Below are 25377 nucleotides of genomic sequence, written 5' to 3' on the forward strand. Positions count from 1 at the left end.
TATTAGATTAAGGCGTCACGGGGCGAGTTTTAAAAGATTACAACAGCCGTTTAATGGCTGATGATGGGCACAGGTGAGGGCTTCTTAATCGAATTCCGTAATATTATTGCGTATTAAAACTTTATTACACTTTTAAATTCATAATTTGCAGATATGAGATTTTCAACTTGGACGCTCGTCCACTTTTTCTTCTCATCAATCCTCCGAGCTTTCTCTACCTGCAAACTTCGGCATGTTTAGCGTTCATTTAGCTCCGATACTTCGTCGTCCATCACTTCCGAGCGAAATCAATTAGGGCCGCTCCTGCGGTCGCAAACTTTAAATTGTTGCTGCAGCAATTAAGTTTTTTCGACGAACTAGGTGAGCATGCAAATCGTCTTTTTGCCACGTATTCAATTATGTAAGAGTTTAGGTGAAACGTCGACGATTCGTTACGGCCACTAACGAACCGTACCTGAACGTGAAACGTGTTAATGTGTTTCGAAAAGTTACTTTGAACAGTTATGCAAATTTACATGAGGTTTGGGAATAGTTGGCTGGCTTTCAGGGACTCTGGAAGACGGAGAGGGGAAGATTCATTGTGACGAATCCAGAAATGACAATTTTTGATTTTGGAAAATTTTTAGTTTTTACCACTGAAAACTTGATACTCTGAAATTTTTGAAATATTTCGAAAACTCAGAATTTGTAATTTTGGTAGTTTTGGTGCTATTATTGAGATCAAATTTAGGGAGGTTATGCCTTTTGGTCTTCTAGTAAACAGTGCCAAGTCTCAAAATTATAGAGCAAAGAAAACACTTTTTAGAAATTTCCACATTGAGTTTAAAGCAAAAATTTCGAAAAATTTTTGTTAACGACTATAATTTTGGTAGTTTTGATGGTATTGAAGTCAAATTTGGACAGGCGACTCTTTTTGACTTCTTTGTTATCTGTACCAAGTCACAAAATTAGTGAGCAAAGGAGAGAATTTTTAGAATTTTTTATTTTTGGTTCGGATCAAAAATGTCCAAAATTCCGTATTAACACCTGTAATTTTGGAAGTTTTTAAGCTGGAACTTTCAAATTGGGAGAAACCACTTTCTTTGTCATTCTTGTTGACTGTACCAAACGGGAATATCATAGTGCGGAAGAGACAATTTTTAGGATTCCACATTTAGTTTGAAGCAAAAATTTAAAAAAATTCGTGTTACTCGCTATAATTTTCTTGGTTTCGATCCTTTTAGAGTCAAATTTGTTGAGATTATTCTTTTCGACCTTCTTATTACCTGTATTTAGTGACAAAAGTTGAGAGCAAAAAAGACATGATTTACAAATTTTTATATTTAGATCGAATAAAAATTTTCAAAAATTTCATATTGACTCTTGTAATTTTGGAAGCGTTTTTGTGATCTTGAAATTTGGGGAAAACGCTCATTTTGTTATTTTTGTCAATTGGGCAAAACGGTGAAATTATAGAGCAGAAGATACAACTGTTTGAAATTTTTATGTTTAGATCGAATAAAAAAATTTTGAAATTCAATATTACCACTTGTAATTTTTGTAGTTTTGACATCATGGCGTTAAAAATTGGGATGGTAACTACTCTTAACATTTTTCTTAAATGCGCCAAAAGGGAAATTTCTAGAGCAATCTAGACAAATTTTCGAAATTTTTATTTTTTAGAGTGACCCAAAATTTAAAAAAATGTAACTCTGACAGTTTTATTGTCACAACAACAAAACTTGGTGGTAAGCTCAATACTTTTGGTCTGATTATTAATTCCTACAAATTCCGATCTTCTAATGCAAAAGAGACCTAATTCTAGAAATTTGTATTTAGAGATCCACCCATTCTTAATAACAAAATAGAGAATGTGATTGGAATGGGAATAAAACCTAAAAAAGAGTTCATTCTATTAGGTGCTATTGTTCTTATCAAAGTGGTTTTTATAACAAAAAACGCACCGAAACAACCAACTCGGGCGTAACTTTGCATTCATTGGCTAGAACTCCAAAACTGTTGCTAATTGGATCAATTTCCAAAATTTGGTTTTTCCAATTTTGATTTTTTTTTTATTTCGGTCGGGCATGAAATTTGTAATGTATTTCCGGAAGTTAATTAGCATTTTCCACTTCCACCGCAACTTTCGACTTCCCGAAGTCTTCCTCAGCAACCATCAACCTATAAAATCCCCGAAGCTAATGAATATGTCCCCCTCTTCGCTCCACTCTAAATTATAACCCTTTTATTATCTGTTCAGGAAGGTTGATTATCCGAGGGCATGTAGTCGTCGTGCAACCCTTTAATATAATACCTGAACGAAGAGAATAAATATCACACAATATCAGAGAAGACAATGGAATAATTATACCGGGGACCCTCACCTGCCAAGCGTGTTAGCCATCGCCATAGCAACGGCTGCTACCAATTTGCATGCTAAAATCTTTGTCGTTGTTAATTGGACTTTGGCCACGAGGTGTGCGGCTCAGGTGAATCCCTCATTCCGTTTAATCGAAGGGATTCGTGCCGCCACCACGAAAAGTCATCCCGACGTCGTGACGAAACAAGCGAAAAAAAGTGCTCCTGGAGGTCCAGAGATTTGGCAGGACTCTCACGTAGGAAATGCCACCCCAAGCGAGGGTTTTCCTGGAGGAATCAGCTGTTTGGGCGGATTACGAGGCACTCTCCCCTAAAAAGAGCAATTGTCGGATATTGTCCCTGTGCGAAATTATTTCTAACGTATTATTGTCATGTTAATGGCACGAAAATCCTGGAATTTTTCCAGAGAAATCTCCGCTTTCCCAAATGAGCCAGGTATAAATTAGGTCGCTAATTTTAGCGGCAATAAAAAATCATTTCAGTTCCACACCTGCAAAAGAAAAGCAAAAACGCGATGTTTTCGCGCTGAACAGAAATAACACGCACCGGATTTGCAGATTGGACGTAATGTTTTTCGAATTAAAAACGCGCCACATGTCATATTTATTTCAGATCGGGATAAATTTAGAGAAAAATCGACGGGGAAAATTAGGAGGGATTAAAGAATGGCGAGAATTGAGGTTTGGTCGTCATCGGGATTTTTCGGGACGCTTTATTGTGAATGGAATGCCATGTGGGAGCCAAAAGCTTAAAGTTCAGAAAAATTGATAGCGGTTCTAATTCTGACAAAATTTAAGGAGAGACGCTAATTAATTGGGCAATATTGCAAAATTGAAGAGCAGAGGACGCAAACTTCTGAAAAATATTTTGTAATTCTAGTAGTTTTAATGTTGTGTGGGTGAAACTTGGGGAGGTTGTTACTATTGGCATCCATCAAAACTGTGCCTAATTGCAAAATAATAGAACACAAGGGACGAATTTTAGAAATTTTCAAATTTAATTGGAACGAAAAACTGTATTTATCCGTGTAATTTTGGGAATTTTAATGTTATGAGGGTGAAATTTGGTGAGGTTGTATCTTTTGGCATTCACGAAGACTTTGTCAAATTTCAAAATTATAGAACAAAAGAGACGAATTTTAGAAATTTTCACGTTTTGATTGGAACCAAAAATTTCAAAATGTTTATATTGATCGGCGTAATTGTGGTAATTTTAATGTTATCAGGGTAAAATTTGGTAAGATTGTTACTATTAGCATCCATCAAAACTGTGTCTAATTGCGAAATAATAGAACACAAGGGACGAATTTTAGAAATTTCCAAATTTGATTGGAACAAAAAATGTCAACAAAACTGTATTTATTCGTGTAATTTTAGGAATTTTAATGTTATGAGGGTCAAATTTGCTGAGGTTGTATCTTTTGACATTCACGAAGACTTTGTCAAATTTCAAAATTATAGAACAAAAGAGACGAATTTTAGAAATTTTCACATTTTGATTGGAACCAAAAATTTCAAAATGCTTATATTGATCAGCGTAATTTTGCTAATTTTAATGTTATGAGGGTGAAATTTGGTAAGATTGTTACTAGTAGCATCCATCAAAACTGTGCCTAATTGCAAAATAATAGACAACAAGGGACGAATTTTAGAAATTTTTAAATTTGATTGGAACAAAAAGTTTGAATTGAAAAATTGAATTTATCCGTGTCATTTTGGGAATTTTAATGTTATGAGGGTGAAATTTGGTGAGGTTGTTACTTTTGTCAGTCTTGAAGACTGTGCCAAATTGCAAAATTATAGCACAACAGGGACGACTTTTACAATTTTTTTTTTATAATTTGAACCAAAAATTGTAAAAATCTCAAATTAACGCTCGTAGTTTTGGTAATTTTAGTGGTATGTAGTTGAAATTTGGGAAGGTTGGTACTTTAGACTTTATTTATATTTGTTTCAAATGACAAAATTATCCAAAAGAAACAGTTTTAGAAAAATTTGATTTTTAACCAAAAATTCAAAAAATTTTGCAATAGCACTTGTAATTCTGGCAGTTTTAATGATATGGGGATGAAATTTGGAAAAGGTGTTTCTTACCATATTTTGGATAATTGTATCGAACCGCTAAATTTTGGAGAAAACGGGACAAACTTTAGAAATTTTTCGAACCAAAAATTTCGAAAAAAATTATTTCAACTTACGTATATTTGGTAGTTTTAGAGGTATGAGGCTGAAATTTTGTGAGGTTAGTATTTTAGACATTTTTTACAGCTGTGCCAAATGGTGAAAGTATAGAGCCAAGGGAAAGAATTTTAGAAATTTTTGTTTGATTTGAGCCGAAAATGTCTAAAATTTTACAATAGCACTTGTCGTTTTGTTAGTTTTAGTAGTCTCGGGTTGAAATTTGGGGAATTTATTTCTTACAATATTCTTAATAGCTGCACCAAAACACACCAAATCATGGAGCGAATGGTATAATTTTTAGAAATTTTTATGTTTAATTGAAACTAAAAATTTCAAAAGTTTCATATTAACTCCTGTAATTTTGGTAGTTTAAGTGGTATGAGGTTGAAATTTGGGGAGATTAGAACTTTAGACATTCTTTACATCTGTGCCAAATAGCAAAATTGTAGACCCAAAAGTAACAATTTTTGAAATTTTTGTGTTTGATTTGAACTAAAAATGTCCAAAATTTTACATTACCACCAGTAATTTTAGCAATTTTAATGCTATGGGGGTGAAATTTTGGGAAGGCTATAACTATATATAGGCGTTTGTAATAGTTGTGTTAAATATCAATTTTTTTATATGCCGTGTAAACCAAAAATTTAAATGCCAGAATCAGATTTTGAAAATTTTTTGCTCACTGTGTTTTACTTTCCTTCTAGCAGTGCAGTGAGGGAAATAAGAGAAAAGTAGAAATCGTTTATTTTCTCCAAGTCCACCCCTGCCCGGCTGTGCAAAAGTGCCCCATTCTCGCTCACCTTCCTCTAAAAATGGTCGAATTTCCCGCAATTCAGCGCCACAGTCTCCTCTTCTCGCACATCCTAAATGAATAAATTCCAGGTTTAAATAGAAGATTCGAGTGTAAGCTTCGGTGTTCTTTGGCGTCTCGCTTTCGGTGTTAAATCCTTTGACTCGTTGATTCCCCGGATTCTCATTTCCTGAAAGCCTTCGGCGTTGGCTTTTCACCTTAGATGGGCGCGCGGCCATTAGCCCTCATTTATTCCTCATTTGCGCATATTTCTTCGAGGCCCGTTTCTAATCTCGCCAAATGGGCGGATTGCTCCCAAGCTCGCGCTTAAAACTCCCTCTTTCACACCTTGCGCACTTCATTTGCATGGCATTACCACCTGTGAAGACCCTGCTGTAATAACTCAAGTCCCTGCAGCGTTCTTGTTATATTTCCCAGGTAACCTGTCCTGCTGCTCATGCATTATGCATTGGATATTTTCCTTATTTACGTTTATACGGGGAACAGACACCTACATAATTTCCAAGAGGTTTTTCATCTCTTCCCGACCAGATTATGCAACAAAAAATTGCGAGATTTCCAATGCAATCGTTTACATCTTGCGGTTGAGAAGACACTTCGGGAGTTCAGTGAAATTTGGTAAGGTTTTTACTATTGGCATCCATCAAAACTGTGCCTAATTGCAAAATAATAGAACCCAAGGGATAAATTTTAGAAAGTTTCAAAGATCGGAACAAAAATTTTTAAAAAAATTGTATTTATCCGTGTAATTTTGGTAATTTTAATGTTATGAGGGTGAAATTTGGTGAGATTGTATCTTTTGGCATTCATGAAGATTGTGTCTAATTGAAAAATAATAGAACACAAGGGACGAATTTTGGAAATTTTCAAAGATTGGAACAAAAAATGTCAACAACACTGTATTTATCCGTGTAATTTTGGGAATTTTAATGTTATGAGGGTGAAATTTGGTGAGGTTGTATCCTTTGGCATTCACAAAAACTTCGTTAAATTTCAAAATTATAGAACAAAAAAGACGATTTTTAGAAATTTTCATATTTCATTGGAACCAAAAAATTTAAAATATTTATATTTATCGGCGTAATTTTAGTAACTTTAATGTTATGAGAGTAAAATTTGGTAAGATTGTTACTATTGGCATCCCTGAAAACTGTGCCTAATTGCAAAATAATAGAACACAAGGGACGAATTTTAGAAATTTTCAAATTTGATTGGAACAAAAAATGTCAACAAAACTGTATTTATCCGTATAATTTTGGAAATTTTAATGGCATGAGGGTGAAATTTGGTGAGGTTGTATACTTTGGCATTCACAAAAACTTCGGTAAATTTCAAAATTATAGAACAGAAAAGACGACTTTTAGAAATTTTCATATTTGATTGGAACCAAAAATTTCAAAAATTTTATATTTATCGGCGTAATTTTGCTAACTTTAATGTTATGAGAGAAAAATTTGGTAAGATTGTTACTATTGGCATCCATCGAAACTGTGCCTAATTGCAAAATAGTAGAACACAAGGGACAAATTTTAGAAATTTTCAAATTTGATTGGAACAAAAAATGTCAACAACACTGTATTTATCCGTGTAATTTTGGGAATTTTAATGTTATGAGGGTGAAATTTGGTGAGGTTGTATCCTTTGGCATTCACAAAAACTTCGTTAAATTTCAAAATTATACAACTAAAAAGACGATTTTTAGAAATTTTCATATTTGATTGGAACCAAAAAATTTAAAATATTTATATTTATCGGCGTAATTTTGGTAACTTTAATGTTATGAGAGTAAAATTTGGTAAGATTGTTACTATTGGCATCCATCAAAACTGTGCCTAATTGCAAAATAATAGAACACAAGGGACGAATTTTAGAAATTTTCAAATTTCATTGGAACAAAAAATGTCAACAAAACTGTATTTATCCGTATAATTTTGGAAATTTTAATGGCATAAGGGTGATATTTGGTGAGGTTGTATACTTTGGCATTCACAAAAACTTCGGGAAATTTCAAAATTATAGAACAAAAAAGACGACTTTTAGAAATTTTCATATTTGATTGGAACCAAAAATTTCAAAATTTTTATATTTATCGGCGTAATTTTGCTAACTTTAATGTTATGAGAGTAAAATTTGGTAAGATTGTTACTATTGGCATCCATCGAAACTGTGCCTAATTGCAAAATAGTTGAACACAAGGGACAAATTTTAGAAATTTTCAAATTTGATTGGAACAAAAAATGTCAACAACACTGTATTTATCCGTGTAATTTTGGGAATTTTAATGTTATGAGGGTGAAATTTGGTGAGGTTGTATCCTTTGGCATTCACAAAAACTTCGTTAAATTTCAAAATTATAGAACAAAAGAGACGACTTTTAGAAATTTTCATATTTGATTGGAACCAAAATTTTCAAAATTTTTATATTTATCGGCGTAATTTTGGTAACTTTGATGTTATGAGAGTAAAATTTGGTAAGATTGTTACTATTGACATCCATCAAAACTGTGTCTAATTGCAAAGTAATAGAACACAAGGGACGAATTTTGGAAATTTTCAAATTTAATTGGAACAAAAAATTTTAAAAAAATTGTATTTATCCGTGTAATTTTGGGAATTTTAATGTTATGAGGGTGAAATTTGGTGAGGTTGTATCTTTTGGCATTCACGAAGACTGGGTCTAATTGAAAAATAATTGAACACAAGGGACGAATTTTGGAAATTTTCAAATTTGATTGGAACAAAAAATTTCAAAAAAATTGTATTTATCCGTGTAATTTTGGGAATTTTAATGTTATGAGGGTGAGATTTGTTGAGGTTGTTTACGTTTATACGGGGAACAGACACCTACATAATTTCCAAGAGGTTTTTCATCTCTTCCCGACCAGATTATCCAACAAAAAATTGCGAGATTTCCAATGCAATCGTTTACATCTTGCGGTTGAGAAGACACTTCGGGAGTTCACCGGATGACGGAATGAGGAGAGGAAGCCGAGTACGGAGCAATTTACATTTTAAAGAAGTTATTGAGTCATGTAGCGAGCTTGGAAGGTCCATTTACGACAAGGTGCAATGAGCTGATACGTCGTCGGAAGTTTCTGTATTAAAATACAAGTCTTTGCGTCGCCAGAAAAATTTTTCACCTTCCCCCTGTCAAGTCCGCGGCGAATGCGTTTCACAGAAGAGTCTAAGAATACAAAGTCGTAAAATGTTTCCGCGGTGCACACTTAGTATCAATCCGAAGTAGAGAAAAATGAAAATTCATACTTTGGCTCCTCTCCAACGGCCTAAATTTAATCCCTTCTGGCACAATTGCCGTAAAAATTTTTACATCGCCGATCATGTCTTCAACCCATAAAATAATTGGCTTCCATGCATCACCAGTCCGCGGCTCTTATGATTAATAGTTTCGGAATCCGCGCAAGTTCAATGGTCTTGCGGGTCTTTGATATTTTGCCACAGCACTTAATTAATATCGCGGGATAATTTTCGCGTTTGTACTCGCTAATTTGTACACTTTGTGGAAATGCATCTTTTGCATCATCAAAATCGTACGATTAATCAATGCATGTCGCCTGTAAACAAGAGTTTATGGTCGGGCTTAGTTAAAATAGAATGCACCTGTGTCTATAATTTCAATTAGAAAATCTGAAGAGAATTATATGGACGATCGTGGACGAGATGTACGTTTAATGGATGGCGAGAGCATAATCGTAAATTTTCATATTACAAGGTGACCTCGCACGTTTACGGGTTATAAATTCGAGGAAATGTGGGAACAGAGAGAGACACCAAAGAGGAAAGGGGTTTTGCTTGAATATCTTTTTTCATATATTTTTATCTGTTTTTCCCCTTCTTTTTCTCATGTCTCTTCTTTTCCTTTTATATTCGTACTAGTTTACGTCAGTTTTTCCACATTTTTCTTCTATTCTGCAGGAGGTATTCAAAGGGAAAGAGGAAAATGGAAAAGGGTTTTGGCTGAATATGTTTTTGAACTGTTAAATTTTGTAATTCGGGGAATGTAAGACTGGATTCTTGGCAAAAAACGAGAAACATGATGGCGAAAATCGCATATTTTTCTCTGGAGATATAAAGCACCGGAGTTTCCGGAGCTTCAAAATTTTTCTTCTCTTCAAATGCTTCTAATTCGGTTATTTGTTGACGTACGTTAAAAATTTGCACTGTTTTAGATTCTGCATAAAATTCTGCTTAAAATGGGTCCAAATAACGTGAGTTTGCCCTAAAAATAAGTGAGATGTCGACCTCAGAACTTTGACATAGGTTTAGTCATGGCATTTTTTCCAAAAAATAGAATTGTTGACTTTCGGTAATTATAAAAACGCTTTCTTAGTTAAAAAATTGCAAGAAAAACGATGGCGAAAACCGTTTCATTCGATCTGTCGTATTTTCCGAGATATTGAGCACAGATTGTTTCGAACCTTCAAAAATTTGGCTTTCTGCTGACAACCCAAAAATTCAAACGACCATAACTCAGTTATTTGTTGACGAAAATTAAAAATTCTTGCGGCTTTGGATTCAGCGTGACATTCTGCGTAAAATGAGACCCTAATTTGTTGAGTTTGCTTAATAAATAAACGAGGCATTGGAAAAAAACTATTTTGAAGAGGTCATTTTGGAGTGATTTTCAATCACTGGTTTCAAGGTAAAAACGACGTTTAATACTTTTGTGTTATACAGCAATCGAAAGAGGAGCTCGAGATCTATCTATTGGCCAAATTTGAGATCGATCGGACAAATACTTTCCGAGTTCTGGCCAAAAACAAAAAAATTGAAAAATTTTCATCGTTTGAGTCGCAATTTTTTTTCACGAAAATTCGACTATCGAATTTTGGACTTTTGAGAACATTTTCTAAAGTAAAAATTTGCGAGAAAAACGATGGCGCAAACCGCATCTCAATATCTCTAATAGTTTCCGAGATATTTAACTTTGAAAATTGGGAAAAATGAGAAAAAATGAAAATCAACTATCCGAAACTTTGATCAGCCATAACTCAGTTATTTGTTGTCGGATCTGAATTTAAATCCCAGATTTAGAATCTGCGTAAAATTCTGCGTACACTGATGTATAATAACTCAAGTTTACTCTAAAAAATAAGCGAGATATCGATATGAGAAGTTTGGCCATAGTTTTAGTTATGAATTTTTGCGAAAATTTGCAACTTTCGACTATTGGAAAATCTAAAAACTATTTCTTATGTAAAAAATCGCGATAAAAACAATGGCGCAAACCGCATCTCAATATCTGAAATAGTTTCCGAGATATCGAGCACGAATTGTTTTGAACCGTCAAAAATTTGGCCTTCTGGCGACAACCCAAAACTTCAAACGGCCATAACTCGGTTATTTATTGACAAATATTAAAAAATTATCATATTTTTGGATTCAGCGTGAAATTCTGCGTAAAGTGAGTCAAAATTTGTTGAGTTTGCCTAAAAAATAAACGAGGCATTGGCCAAAAACTGTTTTGAAAACGTCATTTTAGGGTGATTTTTCAATCAATGTTTTCACAATGAAAACGACGCTTAATAGGTTTGAATTATACATCAGTCGAAAGAGGAGCTCGAAATCTATCTACTGACTAAATTTGAGATCCGTCGAACAAATAGTTTACAAGCTATGGTCAAAAATAAAAAAAATGAAAAATTTTCATCGATTGAGTCGGAATTTTTTTTCGCGAAAAAACGACTATCGAATTTTGGGCTTTAAGGCACCTTTTCTAACGTAAAATGAGCCGAGAAAAACGATGGCGCAAACAGCATCTCAATATCTCTAATAGTTTCCGAGATATTTAACTTTAAAAATTAGAAAAAATGAGAAAAAACGAAAATCAACTTTTCAAAACTTTAATCAGCCATAACTCGGTTATTTGTAGTCGGATCTGAATTTAAATCCTAGATTTGGAATTTGCGGAAAATTCTGCGTAAGCTGATGTAAAGAACTCAAGTTTACTGTAAAAAATAAGCGAGATATCGATATCAGAAGTTTGGCATAGTTTTAATAATGAATTTTCGGAAAAACTGCAACTTTCGACTATTAGAAAATTTAAAAACTATTTTTTATGTAAAAAATCGCGAGAAAAACGATGCCGCAAACCGCATTCCAATATCTGTAATAGTTTCCGAGATATTCAGCACGAATTGTTTGAACCCTTCAAAAATTTGGCCCTCTGGAGACAACCCAAAAATTCAAACGGTCATAACTCAGTCATTTGTTGTCGGATCTGAATTTAAATTCCAAATTTGGATTCAGCGAGAAATTCTGCGTAAAGTGAGTCAAAATTTGTTGAGTTTGCCTAAAAAATAAACGACGCATTGGCCAAAAACTGTTTTGAAAACGTCATTTTAGGGTGATTTTCAATCAATGTTTTCACAATGAAAACGACGCTTAATAGGTTTGAATTATACATCAGTCGAAAGAGGAGCTCGAAATCTATCTACTGACTAAATTTGAGATCTGTCGGACAAATAGTTTACAAGCTATGGCCAAAAATAATAAAAATGAAAAATTTTCATCGATTGAGTCGGATTTTTTTTTCGCGAAAATTCGACTATCGAATTTTGGGCTTTAAGGCACTTTTTCCAACGTAAAATGAGCCGAGAAAAACGATGGCGCAAACCGCATCTCAATATCTCTAATAGTTTCCGAGATATTTAACTTTAAAAATTAGGAAAAATGAGAAAAAATGAAAATCAACTTTTCAAAACTTTAATCAGCCATAACTCGGTTATTTGTAGTCGGATCTGAATCTCAATCTCAGATTTGGAATCTGCGGAAAATTCTGCGTTCGCTGATGTATAATAACTCAAGCTTGCTCTTAAAACTAAGCGAGATATCGAAATCAGAAGTTTGGCATAGTTTTAGTCATGAATTTTCGCGAAAAACTGCAACTTTCGACTTTTGGAAAATCGAAGAACGTTTTCTCAATTAAAAAATTGCAAGAAAAACGATGGCGAAAACAGTTTTTTTCGATTTTTCGTATTTTCCGAGATATTGAGCATGAAAAATTTCGGAACTGTAAATTTACTACTCGAAACTTTAGTCGCTTCTAATTCAATTGTTTGTGAACCAATGTTAAAGAATAACACAAGTTTTGATTCTACGTGAAATTCTGCATTAATTGGGCGCAAATAACTTTAGTTTGCTTCAGACATACACTAGATATTGACTGAAATAGGTTTTCATTATAAAGAAATCAAAAAAAAAAAATCTCATAAGCAAACCCGGCTGGAATTCTCTAAAATCGTTGATTAATAAACGATTTCGGTATAAGTATAATCAGTTGAAGAATGTAGCTTTGTTTCCATGCAAATTTCGCGCACGGCTGACCACTTCCCGCGGAAGGAAAACCGCGTTCGATGAGCATTTTGTCGTTTCGTAATGAGCAATTTAAAGACGTATTCATCGAGATACATCTATCACTTCGAGTGACAGTGGACATGGGATCCCACAGTACATCAATCCCAGTGTCTAGAGGGACTTCAGCAGGTCCATTCTCCACCTAGAAACGGTGAGATTCCGTTGATTGCTTCTCTGACGTGTTCATTACGTCTAAGACGTTCCAATTCTGAGATAATTCAAACTTCCAACGCTGTTTGTCATGTGGTTATGTGTCGAGAGGGAAAGGGAAAATTAACCCTCTTGGACCGAGAAAAGCGGAGAACGTCGCGATACTTGAACTAGATATTTTCAAGTGGAGATGAGCTAAAGGTAAGCACATAATAGATTATTATGGTAAGTTAGTCGTTTCCCTTTGAGCCTATCTTCCTGATAGAGCTTAGAGGATAAAGTGGAAGGAGAGAGGTTAATTGAAACCCATCCACCTCTATTATGCTCCACCTGAACTATACCAAAATCGCAAGTGCTCCCAACTTGAGAAACTAAAAATACCCGCAGCAACTCCATTGATTTATGTGGTCCATCATCTGCCCCGCCGATTGTCGACCGCCGGCCAAACAAACCTCGTGAAAAACGATCGAGCACATCTCCATAATTCTATTTTAATTAGACGCGTTGCATTCGTCTTAGTCATGCCGACGAAAGTGGAATGAAAACAATAATCATCAAGTGGGTCAAAATTTAATTTTAGATTAGTTTCAGGTAGAGGCGCGTCGATAAAATACTCACTTTAAAACGCACGTTACATATTAAATTTTGGGTGGAGTGTAGGTGGGAACACGTGCCACCAGATGGGTTTAATGAAAATCTGAGGACAGAGTAATGGAAGCCGGTGCTGGCTTTGGATTGTGGTCAGCGCAGGAAATAGGTGCACAGGTGCAGGAATTGGACGGAGAGGGAAATTATTCCTGCGGAGTTTTAAGACTGACAATGGAAAGCTGGCTGGGGGTCTTATCCTAAAAAGGCAAATATTTTGAGGAATTTGTCGCTTTAACGAGTCAAAAAAGGATTAATTTTCCACAAATTGCGTCAAATTTAAGTTGATCAGCTAAGCCGAAATTCATTTGCAACACTCTGAAGCTACTTTTTATAAAGATTTTTTTTTAGTTTAGGGTTTTTAGACACTTTTAGTCTTTAGACATTCTTTTTCAGATTTCTGACGACTTATTGACTGATTTAGACTTTTTAGGCTATTTAGGTTCATTTTTCAGACTTTGTGAGCTGATTTTTTCCAAACAAATCGAATTGTTGACTTTTGGAAAATCTAAGACCGTTTTCTTAACTCAAAAATTGCGAGAAAAACGATGGCGAAAACCGTTCATTTCGATCTGTCGTAGTTTTCGAGATATTGAGCAAGAATTGTTTAGTACCTTTAAAAATTTGGCTCTCTGGCGACAACCCAAAAATTCAAACGGCCATAACTCAGTTATTTGTTGACGAAAATTCAAAATTCTTGCGGCTTTGGATTCAGCGTGATATTCTGCGTAAAATGAGACCCAAATTTGTTGAGTTTGCTTAATAAATACACGAGGCATTGGCCAAAAACTATTTTGAAGAGGTCATTTTGGAGTGACTTTCAATCACTGGTTTTAAGGTAAAAACGACGTTTAATACTTTTGTGTTATACAGCAATCGAAAGAGGAGCTCGAGATCTATCTATTGGCCAAATTTGAGATCTATAGGACAAATAGTTTGCGAGTTATGGCCAAAAATTAAAAAAAAAGAAAAATTTTCATCGTTTGAGTCGCAATTTTTTTTTGCGAAAAATCGACTATTGAATTTTGGGCTTTTAAGCACATTTTCTAACGTAAAATGAGCCGAGAAAAACGATGGCGCAAACCGCATCTCAATATCTCTAATAGTTTCCGAGATATTTAACTTTGAAAATTGGGAAAAATGAGAAAAAATGAAAATCAACTATTCGAAACTTTGATCGGCCATAACTCAGTTATTTGTTGTCGGATCTGAATTTAAATCCCAGATTTAGAATCTGCGTAAAATTCTGCGTACACTGATGTATAATAACTCAAGTTTACTCTAAAAAATAAGCGAGATATCGATATGAGAAGTTTGGCCATAGTTTTAGTTATGAATTTTTGCGAAAATTTGCAACTTTCGACTATTGGAAAATCTAAAAACTATTTCTTATGTAAAAAATCGCGAGAAAAACAATGGCGCAAACCGCATCTCAATATCTGCAATAGTTTCCGAGATATCGAGCATGAATTGTTTCGAACCTTCGAAAATTTGACCCTCTGGCGACAACCCAAAACTTCAAACGGCCATAACTCGGTTATTTATTGACAAATATTAAAAAATTATCATATTTTTGGATTCAGCGTGAAATTCTGCGTAAAATGAGACCCAAATTTGTTGAGTTTACTTAATAAATAAACGAGGTATTGGCCAAAAACTGTTTTGAAAACATCATTTTAGGGCGATTTTCAATCAATGTTTTCAAAATGAAAATGACGTTTAATAGCATTGAATTATACATCAGTCGAAAAAGGAGCTCAAAATCTATCTACTGGCCAAATTTGAGATCTATAGGACAAATAGTTTGCGAGTTATGGCCAAAAATTAAAAAAAATGAAAAATTTTCATCGTTTGAGTCGCAATTTTTTTTCGCGAAAAATCGACTATCGAATTTTGGGCTTTTAAGCACATTTTCTAACGTAAAATGAGCCGAGAAAAACGATGGCGCAAACCGCATCTCAATATCTCTAATAGTTTCCGAGATATTTAGATTTAAAAATTAGGAAAAGTTAGGAAAAATGAAAATCAACTATCTGAAACTTTGATCGGTCATAACTCAGTTATCTGTTGTCGGATCTGAATTTAAATCCCAGATTTGGAATCTACGGGAAATTCTGCGTACACATGTATAATAACTCAAGTTTCCTATAAGAAACAAGGGAGATATCGATATCAGAACTTTGGCATAGTTTTTGTCATGAATTTTCGCGAAAAACTTCAACTTTCGATTTATAAAAAATCTAAGAACTTATTCTTATGTATAAAATCGCGAGAAAAACGATGGCGCAAACTGCATCTCAATATCTCTAATAGTTTTCGTGATATTTAACTTTAAAATTTTGAAAAATAAAAATCATCGATATATTTTAGGCTCTTAGGCTTGATAGCAATTAAAGTCTTTTCTTGAGACACCTTGTTTAGACTTTTTAGACTTTTTAAACTCTTTTTTGTAGACTATTTTAGACTATTTCTCACGACTCATTGAATTATTTAGACTTTTTTTGGCTTATTGTTCAGACTTTGGACGCTCTCTTTCTCGACATTTTACTGTAATTTTTAGACACTTTGACACTTTCAACAGTTGGTCGCACTGAAAAAAAAAAAAAATGAATCTATCGACAATGCTACCAACCATCCAAGAAATACAAAGCCTCCTTTATTCTCCTCATTTCCTAATTAGTCTCGACCATTGCAATTGTTTATCTGTAACTTAATTTGAATTCCAAGTTAATTCCCGTCGTGAAAAAATTCCCCCGCCCCTGTTGCGGCGCCCCATACAACGCAATCGTTACTGCAAATTGGCCCTAAATATTTTTAACGTAGTCGTAACACTGCAGACTAATTAACTTAATGTAACAGCACTGGAAGCACGTGTTTTTGAAATTTAAACAACGACTAACAGCAGCCACGAATTAACTTAATTCGTCGGATTATCAGGTAAGATCGGACTAATTGTAATAAATTCGAATTAGCAGGTGAGAGGAGTTGTAGCTTTCGCTCGTTTTCATTTCTGCTCAACTTAATGATAAATTTAATAAAGGAACACTAACTAGAAGAAATGAAGTAACTTTACGATTTCGTGCTCTCATGTTTATCATCCATCATCATTACTGCAATTTGGGTTATTACTTCTTAGAGGTGATGTCTGAACTCGAAAAGTCTACGAGAAGTCAATAAAAAGTCTAATGGGCCTAAAGAATCAAAAGAAACTGTATAAAAAATCTAGAAAAATTGAAACCATAGAAAACTTCTACAAAGTCGAGAAAATCTAAAGAATTGAGGGAGTCTAAGCTGTTTAAAAAATGAGGTCTAAATAAAGAAAGGACCTGAGAGACTAAAAAATAAAAAAAAGTCCAAATGAGACGTCTAAAAATTACAAAAATTCTTAAAAAAGAGTCTCAAGAGTGAATAGAAACTGTAAGATGTTCAAAAAAATAACCTCTAAAGTCTGATTAGTAAGCCTAAATAGCCAAAAAAGTTCAATTGTAAGAATCATTCGAAGATAGTTTAATAGAAAGTGTCCAAAGAGCTACGAAAGTCTAAGAATTCCATACAAAGTCTCTGAGGAAAAAGTCTAAATATGTATTTAACGGTCTTAAGAGTCTAAAAAGTCTACGGAAAGTGTATAAAAAGTTAAAAAAGTCCAAAAGGTCAAAAGAAAGTGCCTAAACAATATCTAAAGCAAAAGAAACCAAAGAAAGTGTCTAAAAAGTTAGAAAAATTTGAACAGTTTAAAAGTCTAATCTGTTTAAAAAAGAAGTCTAAATAAAGAAAGAGCCTTACGAGTCTATAATATATGTGTCTAATGAGTCAACAAAGTATAAATAAAACGTCTAAAAAGTTTAAAGAGTCTAAAAAAGAGTCTCCAGAGTCAACAGGAACTGTAGAATGTCCTAAAAAAGAACCTGAAAAGTCTGATGAATGAGCCTAAATAGCTAAAAAAGTCTAAATACTTCAACGAGTCGTAAGAAATAGTCTAAAAGTGACGAGCCCGTCAAATGTGTCTAAGGAATATGCTTAAATAGTTAACTGGCGACTAAAAGTAAAGTCTACGAAAATTGTACCAACAGTCGGAAAAGTCTAAAAAAATCTATAAAAACAAAAAAAATGTTTTTAAAATCGGGAAAATTTTAAGAGTCTACAAAGTCGAATAAGATCAAACTGTCTAAAAAGCGAGTGTAAGTAATTAAAGGGCCATAAGAGTCGAAAAAGTGTAAGCAAAATGTCTAAAAAGCCAAAAAATCTAAAAAAGGAGCCTCAGGAGTCAACAAGAAGAACCTTAAAGACTGTTACATGTCTAAAAAAGGACTTAAAACCTAAAAACATTTAAACAGTTTAATAAATCGTAAGAAATAGTCTAAAAGAAAGTGTCCAAACAGTCGCAAAAGTCGAAAAAGTCTACGGAAAGTGTACAAAAGTCTAAAAATTCTAAGAAATCAAAAGAAAGTGTCTAAAGAATATCTAAAGCCAAAGAAACAAATAAAGTGTCTAGAAAGTCAGAAATATTTGAAGGGTCTAAAAAGTCTAAACTGTTTAAGAAAGAAGTCTAAATAAAGAAAGAGCGTTGATAGTCTTTAAAAACGAAAAACGTGTCTAAACAGCTGAAAAAGTCTCAAGAGTTAAAATCGAAGAGACTAAATAAAATGTCTAAAGAGTCAAAAAGTCTAAAAAAAAGACTTTTGGAAGTCTACAAGAATTGTTTGAATAGCTGCAAAATGTTAAAAGAAAGAGTCTAAAAAGTCTAAAGAATGAGGTTAATAGCCAAAAAGTCTAAATAATTCAACGAGTTGTACATATAGGTTATAAGAAAGTGTTTAAAACGTCTACATGTCTTAAATAAAAGGGTTGAAGGTATCGAAAAAATATAAAGAGTCAACAGTCTAACAAAAATACGCAAAGAAAGATTCTAAAAAAAAGCGTACAAAGTCTGAAGGACTGTTAAGAGTTCAGAAATTGTCTAAGGAGTCTAAAAAGCAAAGAAAGTCTAAAAAGTCAATGAAAAAAGGTCTAAAATGTCGTGAAAGTTTCAAGAGTCTAAAAAAAGTTTTAAGGGTTCACTGGAAGAATCTGAATAACTGTAAAATATCTAAAAAATGAGCCAAATAGCTAAAAACATCTAAATAATTCAATGATTCGTACAAGCAGTCTAAAAGAAAGTTTCCAAAAAAACTAAAAAATCCTAAACAGTGTCGAAGGAATCGAAAGAATATAAATAGTCAAAAGTTTAAATAAAATAATCCGACGAGTGAAGTTGATTCGTCGGATTATCAGGTAAGATCGGACTAATTGTAATGAATTCGAATTAGCAGGTGAGAGGAGTTATAACATTCGCTCGTTTTAATTTCTGCTCAACTTAACGATAAATTTAATAAAGAGACACTAACTCGAAGAAATGAAGTAAGTTTATGATTTCGTGCTCTCCTGTTTATCATCCATCATCATTACTGCAATTTAGGTTATTACTATTAAGTTTCAGTTCTAGAATCCACCTAACTTCTTATAGGTGATGTCGTTATTTCAAGTTTCATTGCATTAATTTTCATTTGTGGGGACGCATTTATCACTGCGCGGTACATTCTAGGTTTTGTGGCGAAAGGTGGAATTTGTAGCGAGGGAGGAATGATTCAAGGACTTAATAAAGGGGTGAATTGTCACGATATTAATTATGGCGATGTTTGAAGGATGACGAAGTGGAGTCTGCAGGTGGAAAAATGTCTTACAGGGTGGCAGAGTGTGGAATTCCCCTTTTGCAGGGTCGTAAGTCGTCGGTTTAAACTCTTCCTGCTGTATTTCGCGTCTGGCACGTTCTCAGGAAAGAAGAGCCAGAGAACGGAGGTGTTTCTCGCAATGTAGGTGACAGGAACAGTCGCGCACCACACACTCCGTTAATTTAATAGATTAATTTAGTAAGTGGTGCGACGAGGTAACAAGTAAGCTAATTTTCCATGGAAGTTGGAGCGACCACGAGCTCCGCAAGACTCGCAAAATTTACACTTTATGTCGGATTTAATGCGAACAAACTGTTGTACCTACAACAGTTTAATTAATACGGTCGTGAAGAAAAATTCAAACGAACATCGAGAAGCGGCGGCGGTGGCGGCGGAGGAATTGATTGATGAAACAATTTCGCCATGACTACTGGTTTAGTGAACGCGTGTTATTAGTGAAGTATTTTATTCGCAGGTTAAATTAAAACTACGAGCCTGCCATTTATGTCTGCTAACATTAAACAAGCTTATCCACTTCACTTGATTGATATAGCCTTGACGGTAATCAACAACGGCGAAGCGGCCAGCGACTCCTGCGAGCCGAGGCGGGGCTTGGGGGCGCGATGGGAGGCAGCAAAACAACCACGGTCAAAAATTATGGCAAAATTCGTGATAAATCAAGACGAATTATTAATCTTGAGGGTGGTCGGAACGGTCAGTTTATGGGGTATTAACAGCCTTGGAGAAGGCTACTAGAAGGCTTTTTTTAATCCCTCTAAACTCTTCATTTTAATTGTTGAATTAAGCTTTTTTTTCAATTCTTTGGACTGTTTGGTCTCTTTTTTAGAATCTTTAGACTTTCTCGACTTTTTTGTTTTTTTTTTAGACTTTTTAGTCAATTTCTGTACGGTTAACACTTTTTCAGGCTTTGTAGACTCTTTTAGACTCTTTAATTTTTGTATTTAGATTTTCGACTCCTTACATTTTTTCGATTTCTTTGGCTCTTTTATTTAGGACATTTTAGACTTTTTGGACACTTTTTTTAACTATTTGTACGACTTGTTGAATTGTTTAGACTTTTTTGGCTATTAGGCTCTTTCTTTAGACATTTTACAGTTATTCAGATTTTTCCTGTAGACTTCTGAAACTTTTTTTAGACTCTTTGGACTTTTTAGATATCTTATTTAGGCTCTTAAGACCCTTTCAGCTATTTAGACACGTTTTTTAAGACTCTTACCGCTCTTTTTTTATTTAGACTTCTTTCTTAAGCAGTTTAGACTTTTTGGACCCTTCAAATATTTCTGACTTTTTAGACACTGTTTTGTTTCTTTTGCTTTAGATGTTCTTTAGACACTTTCTTTTGACTTTTTTGGATTCTTTGTACACTTTCCGTAGCTTTTTTAGACTTTTGCGAGTTTTTGGACATTTTTTAAGACTTTTACGTTTTATTGAACTATTTCGACTTTTTTGGCTATTTAGGCTCATTTCCAGACTTTTTAGGTTCTTTTTTAGACATTTAACAGTCTTTGAGGTTCTTTCTGTTGTCTCTTGAGGCTTTTTTTAGATTTTATAGCTTTTTAGACATTTTGTTTAGACTTTTTCAACTTTTCAGATACTTTTTTTAGACTCTAAAGGCTTTTTATTTATTTAAACTTATTTTTCAAACAGTTTGGACTTTTTCGACTTTGTAGACTCTTTAAATTTTTCCGACTTTATAGACATTTTTTTTAGTTTTTTTTTTTAGATTTTTTAGACCTTTTCGACTGGTCGTACATTTTTCGTAGACTTTACTTTTAGTCGGCTGTTAACTTTTTAAGCTTATTTTCCAGACATTTTATTTAGACTCTTAATTTTTTACGACGCGTTGAACTACATATTTTGAGTTTTTTGGCTATTTAGACTCATTTATTAGACTTCCTAGACTTTTTTTTACATTTCGCAGTTTCTGTTGACTTTTAAGACTTTTTTTTTAGACTATTTGGACTTTTTAGGCGTTTAGTTTAGACTTTTTATACTCTTTAAATTTTTCTGACTTTTAGACACTTTCTTTAGTTTCTTTTGCTTTAGATATTCTTATGACACTTTCTTTTGATCTATTAGACTTTTTACACTTTTTTCTCAGACATTTTGTTTAGACTCTTTGGACTTTCGCGTTCCATTGGACTCTTTTTTTAGACTATTTTAGTCTCTTTCTTCCGATTTATTGAACTATTTAGACTTTTCTGGCTATTTAGGTTCATTTATTAGACTTTTTCGGCTTTTTTTTGGACATTTTACAGTTTCTGTTGACTTTTGAGACTTTTTTTTACTCTTTGGACTCTCAATTCTTCAGACTTTCTCGACTTTGTAGAGGCTTTCGATGGTCTTTCTTTTTTTTGGGTGTTTAGACAGTTTGTTTTTATTTTTTGGACCCATTAGACTTTTTTGACTTCTCGTGGACTTTTCGAGTTTAGACTGTTAACTATTTAGACTCTTTCGACTTTTTAGAGACTTTTGTGGGTTTTTTCGAACGTTTTTTTAACACTCATCGGACTTTTTCGACAATTTGGACTTTTTTTTCGGACTTTAGACCATTTTTTCTTTACAGTCTTTGAACTTTATACCCTTTAGCCCCTATGAATTAGCCCCCTTTAGACTCTATGAATCTTTAGATCCCGGAAGTTGGAAACTTGAATTTTAGACGTTCTGTCAAAGGAGCATTTACAATTTTTAAGGCGCAATTTAAAAAAGTTTGATTTTTGACCCCCACCTAACTTCCAAAGTAAAGCTCCCAGAGGATTGAAATTTTACCCCCTAGTGCGTTACAAAGTCCTTATTTCATACCCACGAAGAGAAGGCGTTTACCAACCCCTAAACCCACCCCGTGCTCCATCCCTTACCCCGGTGAAATTTGTTCTTTCACAGAAACACCTCAATTGAACATTATCAAAGCGTTATCCCATTTAAATTACCCTCAGATTTATCTCCTTTCGTTATTATTCACCCCCCGCGCCCTCCCTTGTCTCTTGTTTACGAATTCCTCAGATTGTTTTCGATTTAATCGCTGCCTCCATGCACGTGATCGAATTCCCAACATCTCACTCTCCGACACCTGTAGTAAGCTCCCGCCGCCCCCGAATCTATCACCGTTCTCATTTACCGTTCCTTTATCTTGTGTTCATCACTCCCCGGTCCCTTCGGACTCACCTTTCGCCCCTCTGACGAAATCCAATTTAGTCCGTAGCAGGACGACGTCCTGCAGCCACTTACAGGGCCGTACCGCATCACAACAATGAGTGTTTATGATGGCGCCTACTCGACGATCGCCATAGCAACGGACGACGTTGCCAGAGGGTGTCACCTATGCGGGGGCGAAGGGATAGTGCCGCTGGACGTATTCTTTAGTTGAAGACACACGGGGGCACAACGAGACTAGTTGTAATAGCGAGGGAGGTTGAGGGAAGAGTGAGGACGCGGTGGGGGTCTATGGGGGCTCTATCCAATTAAAAAAATTAATAGAGCCCCCGTGGGGGACGCAACCAGTAATACACGTTACCCTTTGTACCCCTTTAGAGTGTTTTTCTTGGAAAGTGGGTGACTTTTCGCTTTAGGTCGTCAATCACGGACCGTTGGCAAGATGCTCTTGTGCAGAGCGCGCACCGCGGGCACAAGTGACCCGGCAAAAGAGCCGTGACACGTGAAATATGATGACAAATCCTTTTATATACAGACGTGGCGAGTTGTTTACCGGGAATCTGCATGGGGGTCCCGTAGCGAAAGTTTGGAAGTCAAGGTTGCGGTTTTTCTTCTGGAATTGCCACTTTTATGACGGTTAGAGTTTTCAACTTTTCACTGTTGCCCAGGTCAATGACGCCACTATAAAGGTAGTCTTACCATTCCCACACACGTACGGCGTGTCTGAGGGTAAAACCGACCACCCAAACCCCACCGGACGATTAGGGCCCCCTTATTTCCGGAAACAATCTACAATTTTTTATGTCTGTGGTTAATTTTAAACTTCGCGCGTCCGACTCGACCGATCTCATCCGACATTCGCCGAAGTTGTTTTTTCTCGGGAGTGCGCTTGGTTCAAACTCGCCCCATTTTTGGTGTTTTCTCGTCGTTTTCGCCCCCAAAGTGCCGAATTTCGCGTCTTTAGCCCCCTCGGAACTCTCATTATCGTTTTCCGCGAGTGTTCGCGTTCAATCTCGGCCCCGAAATTGTCCTCATGATCTTGGCCTAAAGTTCAGGTAAGACGCTGGAAATGGGCGAAATCTGCCCTGGGGGCGGTTTTGGGGCTTCTGGGGGTGTAATAATGACTTCCTTTTTCCATTTTAGGCCGATTTTTGGGGTTGGAGATTTTCGCGTGGTCACGTGATGTGCCGTGATGTGGTGATGCAAGTTAAAATCAAGGCTGTGGAGCCGTGTGACGTCACAGGCATGTTAAGGTTAGTTCACACGAAAATTGGGTGGCCATGGTGGTGGTGGTTTTTGCGGCTTTTTTGCGGGAAAACGATAAAAAAGCGGATAAGTGATGACGAGAGAGTGAGGAAAAGTCGGTGGAACTTGCGGAAAATCAGTGGGACGTGATTTTGGGGTTAATGCCGGTTCACACCAACTCACAGTTTTCACGCGACGCTTTTTTGTAATCACTTCGAGTCTGTCAATTGTCAGATTTACGGAGTGATGGAAATTTTTTGTCTGTTTATCTCTCTACTCTGTGAACGTATGTCTTGATATCAATCATTCCTTAATATTCGTCAATTACTGTCAAGTTCAGACACACGTTCCTAAGATTGCAGCGGACGAGATAACTTGATCGCTATGTATTTTCCGTCAATTTGCTACGATTTGACAGTTCGACTGTTTTCAAAACGCTGTAAAAATTTTCAAATGTCAAAAATCAATAGATACAGTGGTACCAACGTGTAAAAAATTAATTCTACTTAATTCTATCACCAGCTACATATTTCCAATTGGATTTTGAGTAGTGAAGTTGGTCTAGTTCTCTCGTTTTTTACCTTGAAGGCCGTCTTCTTGCGTCAAATCGTGTACAATTTGCAAAGTGGGGCACAGGTGATCTAATTAGTGAGTGTAAATATACAATACGTATTAATGTCAACATCACGTACGTCAGTGAATCATGAATTCATAGCAGGAAATACGCAGATAATTATAAATATGTATAATCACAATTATGTGTTTTTTTTTTGTTTTGTGTATATTTTTAAATTTTTTTTTTGATGTTTTGGATTCATTTTGATCTCATGAATATTTTGAAGCTTTTTGGATGCTCTAGATTTCTTGGTTTTTTGATCTTTTCTTTGTTTTATTTTGGAGTTTCTTGTGTGCTCTAGACTTCTTTCTCGTATTCTTGGACAACTTTGAATTTTTTAACGACTTTGAGCTTCTTATCCGATTTTTTTTTTATTTTGATTTTTTTGTCTTTTAATAGTATTTGTCTTTAGAAGGTTTCTCTACACTTTTAGTATGATGACGTCACTGGTCCATGGCCCACTCGATTGACAAAATTGGAACTAATCCCTCACGTCCCATTGCTCCGCTTTCCCCTAAAACATTCGCCCGACTTTTTAATAGCCCGTTCCAACTCTACAATTTTATTTGTCCACCTGTGTTCGATTCCAAATTAGTGTTTACGATTTTCAGTTATGACTTTTAATGTTGGACATTTAATTAAAGCCGCGCACGCAAAAGAGCCTGGGTGAGCTTTTATGATGGACGTTCCAAATGAAAGTTTTGTAACGAAATTAAAATGTGCTTTAATGAAAGGGATCTGTGGTCACAATAAGAGAGGAGCTAGGATGGAGCCTTGCGGAAATTGAAACAATTTAAAGCGATCGATAGCTGTTTTCGTCGTAGGAGCTAAACATAACAGATAGTACTAAGGGCCAAATAAAGTGTATTTTAAGGTAGAACCAATCAATCAAAGTCGCAATAAATCAATCACAAAACAGTGTCGATTCATCTGACGCTCATAAATTCCAGTAGATTCTATCGTTATGGCTCCGACCACCTTCCCCTATAAATGCGCAACCTTCTGGAAGAGAATTCCTCCTTTTCAATCGATGATCCGATGATTTAGCCCGATGACCATCCGTTTTAAAACGTTCGCTTTGAACATATGTGAACGATAAATTCATTGTGCTAATGG

At 35.0% G+C, this 25377-nt stretch overlaps 1 protein-coding gene across 3 annotated transcripts in view; it reads left to right on the forward strand.

Annotated features, from left to right (window-relative positions):
• Positions 1–25377, forward strand: part of zfh1 (Zn finger homeodomain 1) — a 230205-nt gene that overhangs the window by 16568 nt on the left and 188260 nt on the right. Inside the window, exon 1 of one of the 3 annotated variants that reach the window (XM_088034824.1) lies at positions 23578–23653. The exons of the other annotated variants lie outside the window; for them this stretch is intronic. The gene's annotated coding sequence lies outside the window, so the exon portion shown is untranslated. Of the gene's footprint in view, positions 1–23577; positions 23654–25377 lie in introns of those variants that run through there. 3 annotated transcript variants of the gene reach the window in all.

This window comes from Gnatocerus cornutus, chromosome 4 (assembly GCF_029298725.1).
Source record: "Gnatocerus cornutus isolate USDA-ARS CGAHR chromosome 4, icGnaCorn1.1, whole genome shotgun sequence".
NCBI classification, from domain to species: domain Eukaryota; kingdom Metazoa; phylum Arthropoda; class Insecta; order Coleoptera; family Tenebrionidae; genus Gnatocerus; species Gnatocerus cornutus.